This window comes from Trichechus manatus, unplaced genomic scaffold, assembly GCF_000243295.1.
Source record: "Trichechus manatus latirostris isolate Lorelei unplaced genomic scaffold, TriManLat1.0 scaffold00048, whole genome shotgun sequence".
In the NCBI taxonomy this organism is placed as follows: Eukaryota; Metazoa; Chordata; class Mammalia; order Sirenia; family Trichechidae; genus Trichechus; species Trichechus manatus.
Genome location: NW_004443984.1, coordinates 9,449,768 through 9,468,004, shown reverse-complemented (window position 1 = coordinate 9,468,004; position 18,237 = coordinate 9,449,768). Strand labels below are relative to the sequence as shown.

At 48.5% G+C, this 18,237-nt stretch overlaps 1 non-coding gene across 1 annotated transcript; it reads right to left on the bottom strand.

Moving 5' to 3' along the window:
* Nucleotides 1–14,393: 14,393 nt before the first annotated feature.
* Nucleotides 14,394–14,464, bottom strand: TRNAV-UAC (transfer RNA valine (anticodon UAC)). The gene has a single exon. It is a non-coding gene; the product is annotated as a tRNA-Val (tRNA).
* Nucleotides 14,465–18,237: the final 3,773 nt, after the last annotated feature.

Sequence of the window (18,237 nt, the reverse complement as noted above, 5' to 3'; positions counted from 1 at the left end):
CTGCTCACTGGGGCCCAGAGCTCATTGCCTTTTCTCCATTGTATTTTCCTCATCACCCCTTCCCACCTGAAGCAGCAGACTGGTCCTTGCCTGGGGGACCCAGGTCCCAGCTGCTCCTACCATGGGTAGTCCAGGACAACATCAGAGCTGGAAAGGGTGCTTAGAAGCCTCCAAAGGCCACCCCTCATTTTACAGACGGAGATACTGAGGCCTGGCAGGCCGGAAACAAGGTCACTCAGGTCCCCAAACACCTGCCCTCCTCAGGACTAAAGAGCTTACATTACAGCTACTCTAAGATGATATCTTCAGAAAGACCCCTGTGAAAATCTGTGTGGAGGTGAGGACTAGAGATAGGTGACTTCAGAGAGGAGATACCCACAAGCTAGATGCTTAGGCTGGTGGACGTCGGATCCTACGGCAGCAGAGAACACTAGACGGAAGGGATCAAGAGCTGAAAATAGGTCAGCAGGAAGCCTGGGCACACAGAAAACAAATCTTGCCACTCTGCCCATTTTGCAGTAAAACCCAGAACAACCCCCACCCCACCCATGCTAAAATAAGATGGGGAGGGACGTGAGACCTTGCCTCTCTGTCCACATCTCCCAACAAATCGATCAGCAAAGGCACAAGTCATTTCTGGTGCACAGACTACGTGCTCCTAGGCAAGTCCCTTCCCCTCTCTGGGCCTCAGTTTCCTCATATGTTAAATGAGAGAGGTGCATAACGCTCAAGGTCCCTTCCAACTCCCCCAACATTCTGATCCCAGACCCCAGATATCTGAGGATGAAAGGGTCCTGGGGATGGCCCCCATCCCACCCTCAGCCCCCATGAGATTTCATCACCTCTCTTGGGTGGCAGAGTCCAGCATGGAGGCACCTTTTCTAGAGGTGGAGGCATGAGCTCTGGGAACCCAGCGATCCTGCAGAGCAGACAGCCACCCCCGAGCCCCCAGCAATCACCAACCAGGCAGATCGACTGGATGCAGTTCCAGAAAGCTCCACGGGCACCCCAACAACGTCCCTCCAGCCCCAGGGGCCCGATGAAATGACAGCCACCATTGATCATCGGGTAGTGGAAAAATGCGAGCTTCTGGGCCAGTCTCTCCACCTCTCAGAGCCACGGTCGGCCGGTCTGGAAATCACCATACCTATTTCACCAGGTCCTTCACTTGAAGAAATGGGCTTGGCACAGTGCGGCTCATAAGGGGGATCCAAAGAGGCTTCTGCATCTCGGACTTTAAATCAGTCTTTATTAACTGGGGTGAGAGGGGCACGGTTTGATTAGGCTGCAATTCCTGGAGGGAGAGAACGCTCAGGACGACACCAAGGCTGTGCAAATATTTTAATTAAATGAATAAATGAGTGAAGTCAGCCCCTTCTGCCAACCAAGGCTGCTGCCTGGGACCTGGCTGGGGTAATGCAGGAGGACGCCTGATCCTGGCCTCCACCAGGCACTGGGCAGTGCCAACCTCTCCTGTCTGGATTTCTCCTGGCCTCCCTCTCGCCTCTTTGTCCGGCTATATTTTCTGTTCCTCTTTATCTGCTGCTCTCTCCCCGTGTACTTTGTCTCTTCTCTCCTGAGTCACCTCCCCCCCTCCCCAGGGTCTCTCTCAGTCTGTTTTCCCCGCTCCCCTCTTTCCTCTGAACAGTAACCCCCTCCCCACCCCGGCGCGCGCTCCGCCTCCAAATCCAACGAAGCCACATCTGTCCTTAACCCAAAATCCTGCCAATTAAACCGCTCCCTCCGGCCCCAGCGGTGGCTGCTGACGTCGGAGAACCAGGCGAGGCGAGGCCGCAGCCTACGCAGCTGGGGTGGGGGGCGGCGACGGCCCCCTCCGGAGACACAGCGGCTGTCGGTCTGTTTGCCCGCGGCCAGGCGAGCCCGCACGAGGCCCAAACGCCGCTGCTCTGAATCTCGCCACCGCCCGGCCTGGCGCTCGCGGTCCCCACCCCCTCCAAAACCCCCAACTGGACTCCCTCAGAGCCCTTGCAACGGGGTCTACACACCGCTCCAAGACCTCCACGTGGGCTCCACTCCGCCAACCTCCCACGCCCCGCGATGTAGCTCCGAGTGACCCCACCCCTGCGCTCCCCAAGTCCCCCAACTCTCCAACTACGCTCTCCCAGCACCCTCTCCGTCCCGACTGCGCAGTTCCCACGCCCGCGACACCCCCACCTTGCGCGGTAGCCCGCGCTCCCGACCCCCTCGGCTCCCTGGGTCCTCGGTTTCCCCAGCTCAGAGCAGCGGCGCTAGCTCAGCAGCCACGAAGGCGTCGCCGTGGGAACCAGGAGGGGGCACATTAACAGCAATTAGCCCGCGAACAGTTGGCAGCGATACCTTAATAACAGTCTGAAAGGCATGTAAATAAATATTAGAGCGCATTACGCGGGCAGTAAATATTAGAGCGCATTACGCGGGCAGGAGGCACGGCACGGGGCCTGTGAGTGGGCTCCTAGACGCCAGGAGATTGGCATGTGCCGCGGCTGCTGGGGATCCCTGCTTCCCCAGGGGCCTGCGACCCGTTGCCAGGAGCTGTGCAAGTAGCAGTGGAGGGAGGGGTCCAGAGAAGGCGCCCAAGAGAGATAGAGAGAGACACAGAAAGAGAAAGGGAAAGTGAAAAAAAGAGATGGAATAAGCGGGAGACAGTCATGGAGGGGAGTGAGATGGAACGAGGGGGGCAGAAGAGGCAGAATCTGGTGCCCCTGAGGATGTAGAGGTGAGAGACCCTGCCTATTTGACAGGCTCACTTCCCTTGGCTCTTCTCTCTTGGCTCTCCTCGTACCTCTTTGATAGGTCCTTCTCCATCTCTTTTGCTGGGCTCCCTCTTCTCTCCCACCTCTACATTCTGGGGTGTCCCAGGGCCCAGACCTTGGGCCTCTTGTCTTCTGCCCTCCCTCACTCACTAGATGATCACATCTAGTCTCATACTGAAATGTCATTCATGTGTGGAGGACTCTGACATTTTTATCTCCAGCCAGACTATCCCCTCCCAACTAGAGACTCTTAACATAATACTTTACCATACCCACAGCTGAACATCTGTCCTCCCCTCTGAAACTCACCTCACCCAACATCTCTCCTGGTTCAGCAAATGACAGTTCCATCCTTCCAGGTGTTCAGACCAAAAACCTTGGGGAGTCATCCTTGGTTTCATCTCTCACACCTCATATCTAACCCATCAGAGAATCCTGTTTTCTCCACCTTCAAAATGTTTCCTGACTCCTTCCACTCCTCTCAGCTCCACAGCTCCACGGTGACCACTTGGGTCCAAGCCCCCATCATCTCTCACCTGGATTGTTGCAACGGCTCCTCACTGGGCTTTCTCTGCCCCCCTCCTTGGCCCCACAGTCTCTCTGTGGACAGAGTGGAGCTATAAAAATGCACATGGACCATGCTGCTTCTCTGGTTAAAGTTTCTTGTAGAGGAAAATCGAAAGGCCTAAAATGGTCCACGGGGCTTACACCATCTGCCCTCCACTCCTCTGTTATGTCTCTGACCTCATCTCCTACTCGTCTCTCCTCACACCCTCCGTCTCAGCCATCCTGGCCTCCTCATTGTCCTCAAATATGCCAAGCCTGCTCCCGCCGGAGGACTTTTGCACTGGCTGTTCCCTCTTCTGGGGCATTCTTTCCCCAGATATCACCATAGTTTTGTCCATCACTTCAGTCAAGTCTTCGTTCAAATGTTCTATTCTCCATGAGGCACACCATGACCATCCTATTAAAACTACAAATTCTGCGCACCCCGCACCCCGCCCGGGGAAAAGAAAGCCTCCTCATCCTCATTACAGTGTTTTCTATTCCTCGATAGCACTCAACCCCTTCTAATATACTATATAACTTACTTACTTTGTTTATTGTCTCTGTCTCTCAAATAGAAAGTAAGCTCTGTGAAAGCATGGATTTTGTCTGGTTGGGTTATTTTTTTCACTGTTGTAGCCCCAATACCTAGAATGTTGTTGTTGCTGTTAGCTGCCATCAGGTTGTCCCCCGATTCATGGCGACCCCATGCACAACGGAAAGAAATGTTACCCAGTCCTGCGCCATCCCCATGATCAGTTGCAGATTGGACTGTTGTGATCCATAGGGTTTTCATTGGCTGATTTTCAGAAGTAGATCTCCAGTCCTTTCTTTCTAGTCCATCTTAGGCTGGAAGCTCTGCTGAAATCTGTTCAACATCATAGTAACAGATGAGTGGTGGCTATGCATGAGGTGCCTTGGCTGGGAATCAAACCCAAGTCTCTGGCATGGAAGGCAAGAATTCTATCACTGAACCGCCATTGCCCCCCATACCTAGAATAGTGCCAGGAATATAGGAGAGTCTCAATAAATATTTGAAGGGATGGAAGGAGGGTAGGAGGCTGGGAGGGAAGAAAGGGAGAAAAGAAGGAAAGAAAAAGTGTCAGGAGGAGGGAACAGCATGGGCAAAGGCAGGGGAGCACAGGCAAGCTTGGGGAGAATTTGGAAGGACTCTGACTGTTTGGAACTTGGAGTGGCCCTGGGGCTGGCACATGTAACCAACTCCTTTATCAGGCTGCACCCAGGCTTCAGGGGCACCAGGTTGAGGATCTATGATGCAGCAGCACCATATAGCTAAATAGCTCCTGACACACACTCTGTGGCAGGGAGCACCAGCTCTACCTTAGGCCCCAGCTGGGTGTTGGACCCCAGTGCTATGAGCAGCACTGCATGGGTAGGCCCTTGGTAACAGCCACAGTAATTACTGGTTGTATACGATTAGGGGATAATTATGCTTAATAAGTCCAAAAGTAATTACCAGGCAGGCTGCTTGCTGCTTTGGAAAACAGAGGGCCCCCTGTGAGCGGGAGCCAGGGAATTGAGAAGGGGGAGAGTGGGCATCATAGAACATCAGGGGTGCAGGTCCATTTCTGCAGCAGATGCCAAATTGTCTCCACCAGGGACCCCACCAAGGGCTTGCTCACCTCCAATGACGAGGAGCTCAGTATCGCACAGGCAGCTCTTTCCATCGTTGGAAATCTACATAGACAATGTTGCCTACAACTTAAGCTATTCCTGGTCATACTGTAACATGTTTCATTTTCTCACCCAACATCTTAGCATGTCAATAAGCAGAGGACTAAAGTATCATTCATAAAAGAAGTAAAGTGTGTCATCTTGTGTATGGCCATGGATTATCTTATTTGATTTTCACAGCAACGCTGAGGTAGGTAGTCCCATTAGTCCCACTGCATGGGTGAAGAGATTGAGGATCTGGGAGGCCAAGCTCATAGCAGTGGTGGGTAGCAGTGTCAGAACTCATATTCCAATCTGTCTGATGCAGAAACCCATGTTCCTAAGTCCTAAGCCTTACTGTTTCCCTCTGGGGCCACACACAACTGATCCAATCCATCTTCCCAGAAACTAACCCATGGCCCCTTGAGTCTTTTCTTCTTGATTCTAGGCAGAAGCCAGTGGCTGGGCCCATTGCACCATGCCTGGAGGCCGCATGGTGCAATGAAAAGGACACTCTTGTTCATCTCCTTGGTTCTGCTGCCAGCTAACTCTTTGTCCTTTAACAAGTTGCTTGAACCCTTTGGGCCTCCATTTTTCCATCCGAGCAAAGGGGACAGAGGGACCTTCTGTTCATGATCTTTGGTTTTGCTCCTGCAGGCTAACCCTAATTCCTGAGCAGCTGCGGGCCTGCACTGGCCCAGGACTCCCATGCCAAGGGTCTGGGGAAACTCAGTGACCTTCTCCAACCCCTGAGACATTTCCTCTCTTCCTCTGGCATTGGGCAACCCTGTAAGCAACACCATAAGAAGATGCCTTAGAAAAAGCAGAAGGGGCAATGACTAACACCCTGGTCTGGACCCAAAACCCGGCCCTTCCCTGACCCCAAACATCTGCTTACAACTTCATCATTAGAACTCGATTTCCAGGGGCTGGGGAGAGGAGTGGAAGTTTTCAGAACTCCAAGAATATATTAAAATGCAAATGTCCTCCTTTAGGCTAGCAGCCATCCTCTGAGTAGAGAGTCATTCCTATGATTATAACAACTTATGATTGTTTACAGGATGACACGTTGATGTTCATTTTCCCATTTGATCTTTACATTAACCCTGTTGAGGCATGGATGGTGCTATCCTCTTTTATACATTAGGCAACTGAGGCCATGAAGGTAGGAACAAAGTGTTCAAGGTTACCCGGCTAGCAAAAGACAGGCCCAGGATTTGAGCCAAGGCCTGGCTCCAAAGCCTGTGCTTGTAACCACTACTCTGCATTCCCCACAGCCTCAGAACCACCTGTTCCAGCATCTGGGAAGTCAGGAAATAGGGTCAGGCAAACTACAAGTGTAGACTCCATCCTCCCCCAGCATTAAAGTACAAGGGGCTTGTCAGAGGCAAGCCACGCTCTCTTTCCACACTCCCCTGGCACATTTTTTTTGGTAGAATGTCTGATGCTACTGTTTCTCTACAAAAGATTTTCTTCTGGTTCCCAGCGGGGAAGAGAAGTGTCTGCAAGAGTGAATACCACAATAGAGACTTCTCATTGATGCTTGGAGCAGTGGGATGCGGGGACAGAGAGCACATGAATATAATCAAAACCACTCCAGCTCCCTAAACCACCAGTCTGCAGAACCAGGGAATGAATGAAGTGGGAATAACCTCCCTTAGTGCCTGCAGGCTTCAGGGGTCACAAATGTGGAGACAGGAGAGAATATGCATCCTCAAGCCCCCAGAGCGGAAAAAAATTACTACCGCTGTTAAAAAATAGTAGAACTGCAACAGCCCTTAAAATCAGCTCTATTGATATGAAACATATATCATGACTTTATTTTTTTTCTGTTACACTGTCAAAATCACAAATTGTTTCAGCAAATCAAAAATTAAATCATGGAAGAACAATTACCTCTGAGAGAGATGATCTAGGGTTGGGATATTCAAATGCTCCCTAAAGTAATGGAGTCTCAGACCACCCCTGGGAGATTTTCAAACATACAGAAACCAGGTGCCAACCCCAGGGGATTCTGATTCAACAGGCGAGCTATAAGGCCGTGGGATCACAGTTTTAAGCGGACACCCCCCCCCCACCTCCACCCCAGGAAGTTCTACAACAGCATGTGCTGGGTTCAGGCACCACCTCCCAAGTGCCCAGCGCTGTTTCAGCACCAGGGACAGGAGCACATATGCTGCATCGCTCAAACGCACTTAGCCTCTCTGCCTATGAGAGCAGCTTTTTTAAACTTTAGCTCTTTTACTTTTTTGGTGGGTGGGGAAGAATGGAGGAGCCCTGGTGGTGCAGCGGTTAAGTGCTCGGCTACCAACCGAAGGGTTGGTGGTTTGAATCCACCAGCCGCTCTACAGGGCAAAGATGTGGCAGTCTGCTTCCGTAAAGATTACAGCCTTGGAAACCCTATGGGGTAGTTCTACTCTGTCCTATAGGGTCGCTATGAGTTTGGTTTTTGGTTTGAGGAAGAGTGGCCATATCAGCTCAAGACTTGCTGGTCATGAAAAACCAATTCAAGGGAAGGCAAGCTCTCATCAGTGTCAGAGATGAGGGACCCCATCTCATCTCCTCAAAAAAGACCTCCTGTTTTCACTTAATAATGAGGGAGAAGAGAGAAAAGAGGTGGAAGAGACCTGGCTTGAGGGGCCTGTCTGTTAGTCTTGAGTCTCCCACTAGCTGACCGTGAGGCCTTGAGCAAGCCACTTCCCCTTTCTGGGCCTGATCATGACATGTCCTGAGTTCTGTGGCTGGTGAGGGTAAAGCTAGGATTTGAGCTCAGAAATTTTGACAGCCGAACTGCCTACCTTTTGGTTAGCAGCCATAGCTCTTAACCACTACCCCACCAGGGTTTCCTTTGACAACCCAGCTAATGCTTTTTCCCTCTACCTCACTGTGGTCTTGAAACAGCAAATAAACCCAAACCAGCATTTCCCAAGCTGTGACCCTCAAAAGTGGCAGTATCCTAAGAGACAGCGGTTTGTGCATAAAAAGAAGAACGAGGGGTACTATGGGGTTTTGGGTAGCTAGTGCTGCTGTAACACAAGTGGGTGGCTTTAAAAGATAGGGATTTATCATCTCACAGTTTTGGAGGCCAGGAGTTCAAGTTCAGAGTGTCAGTGGAGCTATGTGCTCTCCACTCTAGAAGATCGTTCCTTGTCTCTTTCAGCTTCTGCAGCCCTGATTTCCTGGCATTCCTTCGCTTGCAGACAGGTCTTCACATGATAGCTTCCTCCTGTGTGTGTCTCTTCATGCCTGTTCTCCCCTCTCTGTAAGACACTACTCAGAAGGGGTGAGGTTTAGGACTCACCCCATTACTCTAGTATAATCTCTTTCACATAACAGAAGTCAAACTCTGTTTCCAAATAGGGTCACATTCACAGGCACAGAGGTTAGGATTTCAGCATATCTTTTTTGAGACACTATTCAATCCATTGTTGTTGTTATGTCCTTAGGTAAAGTCGATTCCAACTCATAGTGACCTTATGCACAACAGAACAAAACACTGCCATCTTCGCAATCATTGCTAAGTTTGAGCCCATTGTTGCAGCCACTATGTCAATTGATCTCGTTGAGGGTCTTCCTCTTTTTTTTTCGATCCATAACATGATAAAAATAAGTTTGAGAATTATCAAGGTAAACAAAGCCAAAAAGGTCTTTTTTTCTGCAGGTCTTCCTAGGCCCTCTAATGTGCTATTATGCGTTGATTGTTTCCAAGATGATAGGCAAGAAGCACTCAATGTTTCTCAAACTTCCTTTCATGGGGCATCAATAGAACAGCTAACACTTATATAGCACTTGGCCACCTGGGTGGCACAAATGGTTAAGCACTCAACTATTAACTGAAAAGTTGTTGGTTCGAGTCCACCCAGGGACACCTCAGTAGAAAGCCCTGGCAATCTACTTCAGCCACCGAAACCCTATGAAGGTTTCTCTGACACACATGGGGTCACTATGAGTTGGAATCAACTCAGTGGTAACCGGCTTGGTTTTTGGTTTATATAACACTTACTGTGTGCCAGGCACTTTTCTAAGATCTTGCCATTTTCACTCATTTAATTTTCACATCAACCTCATTTCAAAGAAAGGGAAACTGAGGCACAGAGAGATGAAATACTTGCCCATGGTCACAAGGCTACTGCACTACGGAGCGGGGATTCAAACCCTGGCAGACAGACTCCAATATCTGTGCTTCTAACCACTATCTTAAATTGCCTCTCCCAATCTGAGGGCCTGGGGACTCATAGGTGACAGTTTAGAAAATGCTGTCCTAAATGCATGTCTTTTTAGCTCTGGAAATTTTTAGCAATAGATTTTCCTTTTTAATTTTGTTTGCTTTGGGCTAGTGTTTAGATTCCCTGAGCAAACAGCAGAAGATCAGATGATGGCTGGGAGACAGGGAGAACCCAGTGTAGTTTGCTTTTATTATCTTTTTAAATTAGGATTGGCTTTGTGGTGAATAAGGCAGAGAATGGCTGCACTTCTAGCCACCTGCTGGGGAGGGGAAAGGAGAGAAGATGAGAGTTGCTGGAGGAAGGAGGGAAGGAGAAGAGAGAGGAAGTGAGGATAAGAGAGAAGGAAAAAAGAAAAGGGTGTAGAGGAGGAAGTGAAGGGAGAGACTTGGGGTGGGGAGAACGGAGGTGGATATAGAAGAGAGGGAAGGGGGGAACAGAAAAAAACTGAGGGAAAGAAGGATACTGAAGACCTCCTCTCCCTCAGCTTCTGTACCCTGATGCCCCCCTTCTCCCTCCCAGACCCACACCCATTCTCCTCTTTTCTCCCAGCCAAGAGCAGCCATAAGAGCGCCCCCTCCTCCATGGCAGAAGTGAGACCCTGTCAGGGCAGTACCTCAGAAGTGGAAGCAGGTCCGGCCTGTGAGCCCCAGGGCTGTGTCTAGAAAGCCCCTCCCACCCCCTGCACCCCACTCTGAGCCCAGCCCCCTCTCCAGGCACTTTTTTGTGCTGTTTCCCCAGAACAAACTGGAGCCTGTCACCCACCACCAGAAGCCTCCATTCTCTCGTTCCCTCCCTGGAACTTCAAAAAGGCTTGACATGGTTTCTCCCTCCTGAGGTGGTTCAGTCTGCTCCAGAACTTGGCTGTGCCTCTCATCTTCTCAGTTAAAAAAAAAAAAAAAAAAAAAACAAAAAACCCTGAAACATGGATCCTGCTTCTTTTTGTCACAGGCGCATCAGCAGCAAACTGGAGCATCATCGCTGGTTACAGTCTCTGCTCAGGGCCCAGCCCTGGGGCTGCCTTGAGGGCATCAGGGTGATGTCACCCCACTAGCTTGAGACAAGTAGACTCCAGCCCCATCCAGGTCTGCCCCTCCACCCCAGCTTCAAGTTTGTCATGGAGCCCCAGCCCTCATGCCCAGCACCTCCAGGAGGAAATTTTGGGCCAATGTTGCCATGGTAACCATGGTATCAGCTATGGTTATTCATTCATTATGCTCAGGGTATGGAATTATATGACCTGTAATAAAAAAAAAATGAGAAGCAGCTAATGCCATGGAAGGAGCAATGGACTGGGAGTCAGGAGGCCTGGTCTCGGCTCAGCAAAGCAATGATCAAGGAGCAAGTTACCTGCCCTCTCTGGGATTCAGTTGCCTCCCCAGTCAAATAGTCTACCTGTATACGTGTGCGGAGGGTTGGATGAGATGAATTCCAAGCTCTCTAAATCGGTGGAGCCTCTGCGAGCTCAGTTGTTGTGGTGGTGGTGGTGGTTAGCTGCCATCAACTCACAGCGACCCCTGACTCATGGCAACCTCCAACTCATGAGGACCCCCCAACTCTTGACGACCCGGGGCACAAAAGAACGAAATGCTGCCTAGTCCTGTACCATCCCTGTGATCAGCTGTGGATCAGGTTGGTGTGATCCATAGGGCTTTCACTGGCTGATTTTCAGAAGTAGATTGCCAGGTCTTTCTTCCTAGTCTGTCTTAGTCTAGAAGTTGTACTGAAACCTCTTCGGCATCATAGCAACATGCAACCCTCCACTGGCTGACTGGTGGTGGCTGTGCAAGGGGTGCTTTGGCCAGCAATCGACCTGGGTCTTCTGTACGGAAGGTGAGAATTCTACCACCAATGCCTCAGGAGCATAGTAGCGAGATGAATGCATGAAGGTCCCCTCGACACACACCTACCAGCTCTTGGAAGAAAGTGAAGAAACAGTCAAAAGCGTATCATAAACAGTTCTGTTTTAAGTCTACCTCACAAGGAAGAAATCAGAAATGTGCCTGCTAGTCCAAAGGAAACTAGGTTCTCTCAGCAAGCTGATCTCCCTTAGAAAGAAATCACCCTCTCTGGGGTGCACTGCCAGGAAACCCCAGTCCTCTTCCCATCTACCCCAAAAAAGAAGCAACTCTTCCTTTGACATAATTATTCCTCTTCCAGAAGTCTAGGATCAGGGAATCACTTCAAGTCTAGAAAAACCTTGAACACAAAGATGTGCATCGTAGTATTGTTTATAACACAGAAACCTTGAAATCCATTCAAATGTCCAAATATAGGGGAATATAGGAAATTAGGGCATATACTCTCAACCAGAGAATTACAACAGCCATTAAAAAGTATATTTACTAAGACTTTTTATTCACGTACAGAAATGCTATGTTCTAATGTTAAATAGCAAAAACAAGATACCAAATGAGGTGTGCTATATGATTTTTTTAAAGGATATAGAAAATATACTTGGTTTAGGGTAAATTCTATTTTCTTTATTGAACACTACTTTCCAAATTGTCTACAGCTGTTGTTGTTGTTAAGTACCGTCGAGTCGGTTCTGACTCATAGCAACCCTATGTACAGCAGAATGAAACATTTCTTGGTCCTGCACCATCCTTACATTCATCATTATGTTTGAGCCCATTGTTGCAGCCCCTGTGTCAATCCATCTTGTCAAGTGTCCTTCTTTTTCACTGACCCTCTACTGTACAAGTATGATGTCCTTCTTCAGGGTCTGGTCCCTCCTAATAACATGTTTCAAAATGTATGAGATGAAATCTCGCCATCCTCACTTTCAAGGAGTACTCTGGCTGTATTTCTTCCAAGATAGACTCTTTCTTTCTGCTGCCATTCTGTGGTATATTCAACGTTCTTCACCAACACTATAATTCAAAGGCGTCAATTCTTCTTAGGTCTTCCTTATTCATTGGTCAGCGTTCACGTGTATATGAGGCGATTGAAAATATCATGGCTTGGGTCAGGCACACGTTAGTCCCAAAAGTAACATCTTGGCTTTTTAACACTTTAAAGAGGTCTTTTGCAGCAGATTTGCCAGATGCAATATGTTATTTGATTTCTTGACTGCTGCTTCCATGGGCGTTGATTGTGGATCCAAGTAAAATGAAATCCTTGACAACATCAATCTTTTCTCTGTTTATCATGATGTTGCTTTCTGGTCCAGTTGTGAGGATTTTTGTTTTCTTTATGTTGAGGTGTAATTCATACTGAAAGCTGTAGTCTTTGATCTTCATCAGTGAGTGCTTCAAGTCTTCTTCGCTTTCAGCAAGCATGGTTGTATCATTTGCATAACGCAGTTTGTTAATGAGTCTTCCTCCAATCCTGATGTCACGTTCTACTTCATATAGTCCAGTTTCTCAGATTATTTGTTCAGCATACAGATTGAATGAGTATAGTGAAAGGGTACTATCCTGACACACATCCTTCTTGACTTTAAACCATGCAGTTTCCTCTTGCTCTGTTTGAATGACTACCTCTTTGTCTATGTACAGGTTCAGCATGAACACAATTAAGCGCTCTGGAATTCCCATTCTTCGCAACGTTATCTATAATTTTATGATTCACACAGTCGAATACCTTTGCATAGTCAATAAAACACAAGTGAACATCTTTCTGGTCCTCTCTGCTTTCAGCCAAGATCCATCTGACATCAGAAATGATATCCGTTGTTCCACGTCCTCTTCCAAATCCGGCTTGAATTTCTGGCAGTAAGCTATTTCTCAAAGGTAGACCTCGACAGAGAGACAACAGGCTCTGAGAGTCCTTTGTTCAAATCTTGACTCTAGCTTGATAATGTTCTTGACCTTACCACACTGTGGTTCTTTCATATGGGGATGGTGATAACACATAACTCAGAAGGCTAGTGTGAGGATGGAATGAGGCAAGGTCCCTGGAGCACCTAGCATAGGACCTGGCTCATGCTAAGTGCACAGAACACAGCAGCCATAGCTGAGTTCCATGGAGCCATCATCTTGGTGGCCTTTCTGACTCTTGGCGTCTGACCACTCAGCCTGCAGAGTCTTGATAGCCTCTTGCTGTCTCAGCCCTGTCTCCAGCCCCATCTGGAGAGTCTTCCTTCCCAAGCACCAGCCCATCTTAAAATACCAGCCTCCACGGATTATGCACAAAGAGTTGCCTAGAAATTTTCTCCAAAATGCCCAGCTGAGCTCAGACCCACCCAGCCTCACAGAGGCCAGACCATTCCCCAATGTCCCCTCACATCCCAGGCTGTGGTCTGCCCCTCGCCAAGGGTTATCTGACCCCAGCTGCTCTACCAGAAATACTCCAACCCAGTGGCTGTGCCCTTCTCATACACTACCACTTTCTCTGGGTCCTCTGGGGAAGAAGACATACCCGGGACCTCCAGGAAAAAGCAATAGGTGCTGAGTCAGCCTCTGCAGCCCGAACCTAGGGGAGAAGAGCATATTTTGTCAAATCAGCTGGCAGTAGCACCCTTACAACCACCATGCCTGGTGGCAGACATGTTTTACCTCTGATAATTCCACCATGTTTGACACCAAAGAGGCAGGAAGAGGTGGAGCAGAGCAGGTAAGAGAACAATGAATATTTTGTGGTACCCAGAGGCAGTGACAGCCAGAGGAGCAGGCAGGGAGCCTGGGACAGGCTCTGAGATGTCAGCGGTGGGAGGAGAAGGGAGTCCCGGGAGGGGGGGGGGGTACAAGCATGAGTCCAATCCTTTCTCCTCTCCTTCTTTTTGCCCTCATTTCTTTCCTTTGTTCTTTCTATTTCCCTCCTGCCTTCTTTTTTTTTCCTGCTTCCCACTTTCCTTTTTTTATTCCCTCCTTTACTCATTAATTCATTCCTATTCCTCCCTTGAACCATTTACTAAAAGCGCATATGTTCTGAGCCAACTCTGTGCTGAGTCCTGAACAAAACACAGCCCTGTCCTCAAGGCTTTGCTGTTGTTAGGTGCCATCAAGTCAGCCCCTGACTCATGGTGACCCCATGCACAACCGAACAAAAAGCCGCCCTGTCCTGCACCATCCCCACAATCAGGTTCAGATCTGATTGTTCTGATCCACAGGATTTTCACTGGCCAATCTTTGTAATTACATCTCCAAGCCTTTTTTCCTAGTCCATCTTAGTCTGGAAGCTCCAATGAAACCTGTTCAGCATCATAGCAATACACAAGCCAGCAGTGACAGAAAGGTATTGGCAGCACATGAGGTACATTGGCCAGGAATTGAACCTGGGTCTCTGGCATGTAAGGCAAGAACTCTACCACTAAACCATCAATGCCCAAGGTTTAAGACTTACAAACTGACTAATTACAACCCCATCGCTCTAGGGCATTGTGGGGGTCCAGAGAAAGCCAGGATTTCCCGACTCTCTGAGTGCGTCTGGAAGGCTGCACTGAGGAGGTGCCTGACAGTAGAAGGATGAGACGCTTGTCCAGCGGGCAAGGCTGAGTGAGGCATCCAGGCAGAGTGGGATGTGTGCAAAGGCAGAGGGGTGGGACTGGTCAGGAGTGGTGGGAAGGGAGCTCTGGCCAGATGATAAGGAGATGGTGCCTCTTGTATGACTTACTGTGGGCCAGGCACTTTAGTAAGCACTTTCCCTTTTACAGGTAGGGAAACTAAAGCTCAGAGAGGTTATGTGACTTGCCTAATATCACACAGCCAGTAAGTGGTAAAGCTAGTACTTGAATCCAAGCCTAGGTGGCTCTACAGGCCATGGTCTTACCCTTGAACGTGATAAACCTCAGCTCAGAGGTTCTCAGAGGTGGAGGCCACCCCTGACAGGTGACTGATGAAACAAATTCCTGCAGCCTCCAGGAACACATGGCATTTCTTTGCTGCCCAGAGAGGCAAGGAGCCTCCGTCTTGTGGGCAGGAGGCCTTGCCACTGCCCAGTGCCACTGGAGAGAAAATAGATGAGGCCTTTGCCTGCTCCTCACTTGGGGCTTTGTGCATGATCTGGCTGGGAAGCAGCACTCTCTTCTGTGCTCCAGTGTATCATTCAGACTGAGCACCTGCCCTGGCACCTCCAGGAACCAGCTGCTGAGCAGCAGGTGGACCATGAAGCAACCACCTGCTCCCAGCCCTGGCCTGGGCCTCCAGGAATCACAGAGTTGCAGACCATGGGACGCAGGAAGATGCATGGAGAGCATTTCCACCAAAGGCCTGTGGGTGGCAGTGCTGAGCACCACCACCAAGCAGCCAGAAACTCAATCCTGAGCCACCACCTCCTTATTTTTTAAATGCAAATAATTATCCCTGCCTCCTCTTTGCTGGTGTCTCTCCCCTTTGCTTGTGTGATGGTTAATGTTATGTGTCAACTTGGTTGGCTATGATTCTCAGCGGCTTGGCAGACATTTTACTGATCGCTCTTCCATAATGTAATATAGTATAATTGCCTCTGTGATGAGATCTGAGATAATGCAATCACCTCCACGAGGACATCTGCTATGAGCAGCCAATCAGTTGAAAAGGAAGTTTCCTTGGGTGTGTGGCCTGACTCCAGTATATAAATGAATGTTGCAGCAAGCCTCACTCTCCCTCTGGATCCTGCATCCAACTCGTCATCATCTGACCTCCAGTTCTTGGAATCTGAGCCAGCAGCCTACCGCCTGATCTGCAAATTTTGGGATTCGCCAGCTTCTGTAGCTTCATGAGCCAGCAGCCTACCATCTGATCTGCCGATTTAGGTTTCATCAGGTCCTGCAACCATGTGAGTCATGAGAGGCCACCAGCCTGACGCCCCACCCATGGATTAAGACCTTGTCAGCCTCCATGACTTTATGAGCCATTTCCTTGGATTACAATCTCTCTATATATATTTATATGTTTCACTGGTTTTTCTCCTCTAGAGAACCCAGCCTAAGACAGCTTGTCAAGGGGCAGGGGCAGTCTAGGATAGTGGATAGACTGAAGGGTTTAGAGGCCGAGCCCTGGGCCCAGATCGCAGCTCTAACCCTTCTGTTGGCCTCACTTCTCTGAACCTTGGCTTCCTCATGTGTTGTTGTTGTTGCTGGTTGCTGTCAAGTCAATTTCAACTCATAATGAGCCCACGTGACAGAGTAGAACTGCCCTATAAGGTTTTCTAGGCTGTAATTTTTTTAAATTGTACTTTTGATGAAGGTTTGCAGAGCAAACTAGTTTCTAATTAAAAAATAAATACACATATTGTTCTGTGACGTTGGTTGCCAACCCCACAACATGTCAACACTCTCCCGTTCTCAACCTTGGGTTCCCCATTACCAGCTTTCCTCTCCCCCACCCCCGCCTTCTCATCCTTTCCCTTGGGCTGGTGTGCCCCTTTAGTCTTGCTTTGTTTTATGGGCCTGTCTAATCTTTGGCTGAAGGGTGAACCTCAAGAGTGACTTCATTTACTGAGCTATAAATGTGTCCAGGGGTCATACTCTCGGGGTCTCTCCAGTCTCTGTCAGACCAGTAAGTCTGGTCTTTTTGTGAGTTAGAATTTTGTTCTACATTTTTCTCCAGTTCTGTCCAGGATCCTCTATTGTGATCCCTGTTAGAGCAGTCAGTGGTGGTAGCCGGGCACCTTCTAGTTGTGCTGGACTGTCTGGTGAAGGCTGTGGTAGTTGTGGTCCATTAGTCCTTTGGACTAATCTTTTCCTTGTGTCTTTGGTTTTCTTCATTCTCCATTGCTCTAGATGTGGTGAGACCAGTGGAGTATCTTAGATGGCTGCTCAGAAGCTTTTAAGACCCTAGATACTACTCACCGAAGTAGAATGTAGAACATTTTCTTTATAAGCTATGTTATGCCAATTGAGCTAGATGTTCTCTAAGACCATGGTCTCCACAGCCCTCAGCCCAGTAATTTGATCCCTCAGGGAGTTTGGATATGTCAGTGGAGCTTCCATGACCTTGCCTTGGACAAGTTGTGCTGGCTTCCCCAGTATTGTGTACTGTCTTACCCTTCACCAAAGTTACCACTCACCTATTGTCTATTTAGTGTTTTTCCCTCACACCCCTTCCCTCTCTCATAACCATCAAAGATTGTTTCTTTTTGTGTGTAAAACTTCTCATGAGTTTTTATAGTAGTGGTCTCATACAATATTTGTCCTTCTGTGATTGACTTATTTCATTCACCATAATGCCCTCTAGATTCATCCATGTTGTGAGATGCTTCACAGATTCATCGTTGTTCTTTATTGTTGCATAGTATTCCATTGTGTATGTACCATAGTTTGTTTATCCATTCATCTATTGATGGGCACCTAGATTGTTTCTTTTTGCTATTGTGAACAATGCTGCAATGAACATGGGTGTGCATATGTCTATTCTTGTGACGGCTCTTATTTCTCTAGGATATATTCCTAGGAGTGGGATTGCTGGATCAGACGGTATTTCTATTTCTAGTCTTTTAAGGAAGCACCATATCATTTTCCAAAATGGTTGTACCATTTTGCATTCCACCAGCAGTGCATAAGAGTTCCAAACTCTCCGCAGCCCTTCCAACATTTGTTATTTAGGCTGTAATCTTTACAGAAGCAGATCACCAGTCTTTCACCTATGGAATGGCTGGGTGGGTTTGAACCTCCAACTTTTCAGTTACCACCGGAGCACTTAACTGTTGTGCCACCAGGGCTCTTTTCCTCATGTGTAGGATGGTGATAATAACATCTCCCTCCACATTGCTATGACACTTACATGAAGTAACACAAGTGAAGCAGAAACTACTCTAGCGTATCCATTCATTCACAGGTGCACAAGACCTCATCTGGCTCCTGTAATCCTCCCTACATTTCCTACAACCAGGCATTTGCTCCTGCAGTTGTGTTCCAATCTCCTTGGAATGCTCACCCCTGCCCCCTTGCCCACCCCTGCATTTACCTAGTTAATCCCCGCTCACTCAGCAGAAATATTAAGAGTATAATGGTTAAAAGGCTGAATTCCAAAGCCGGAGAGTCTGGGTTCAAATTCCAACCCCACTACTTACTAGCTTTATATAATTGGACAATTTACTCAATCTTCCTGTGCCTCTGTTTCCCAATCTGTAAAATGGGAATAATGCTAGTTCTTACCCCATAGGGGTAACAACAGAAT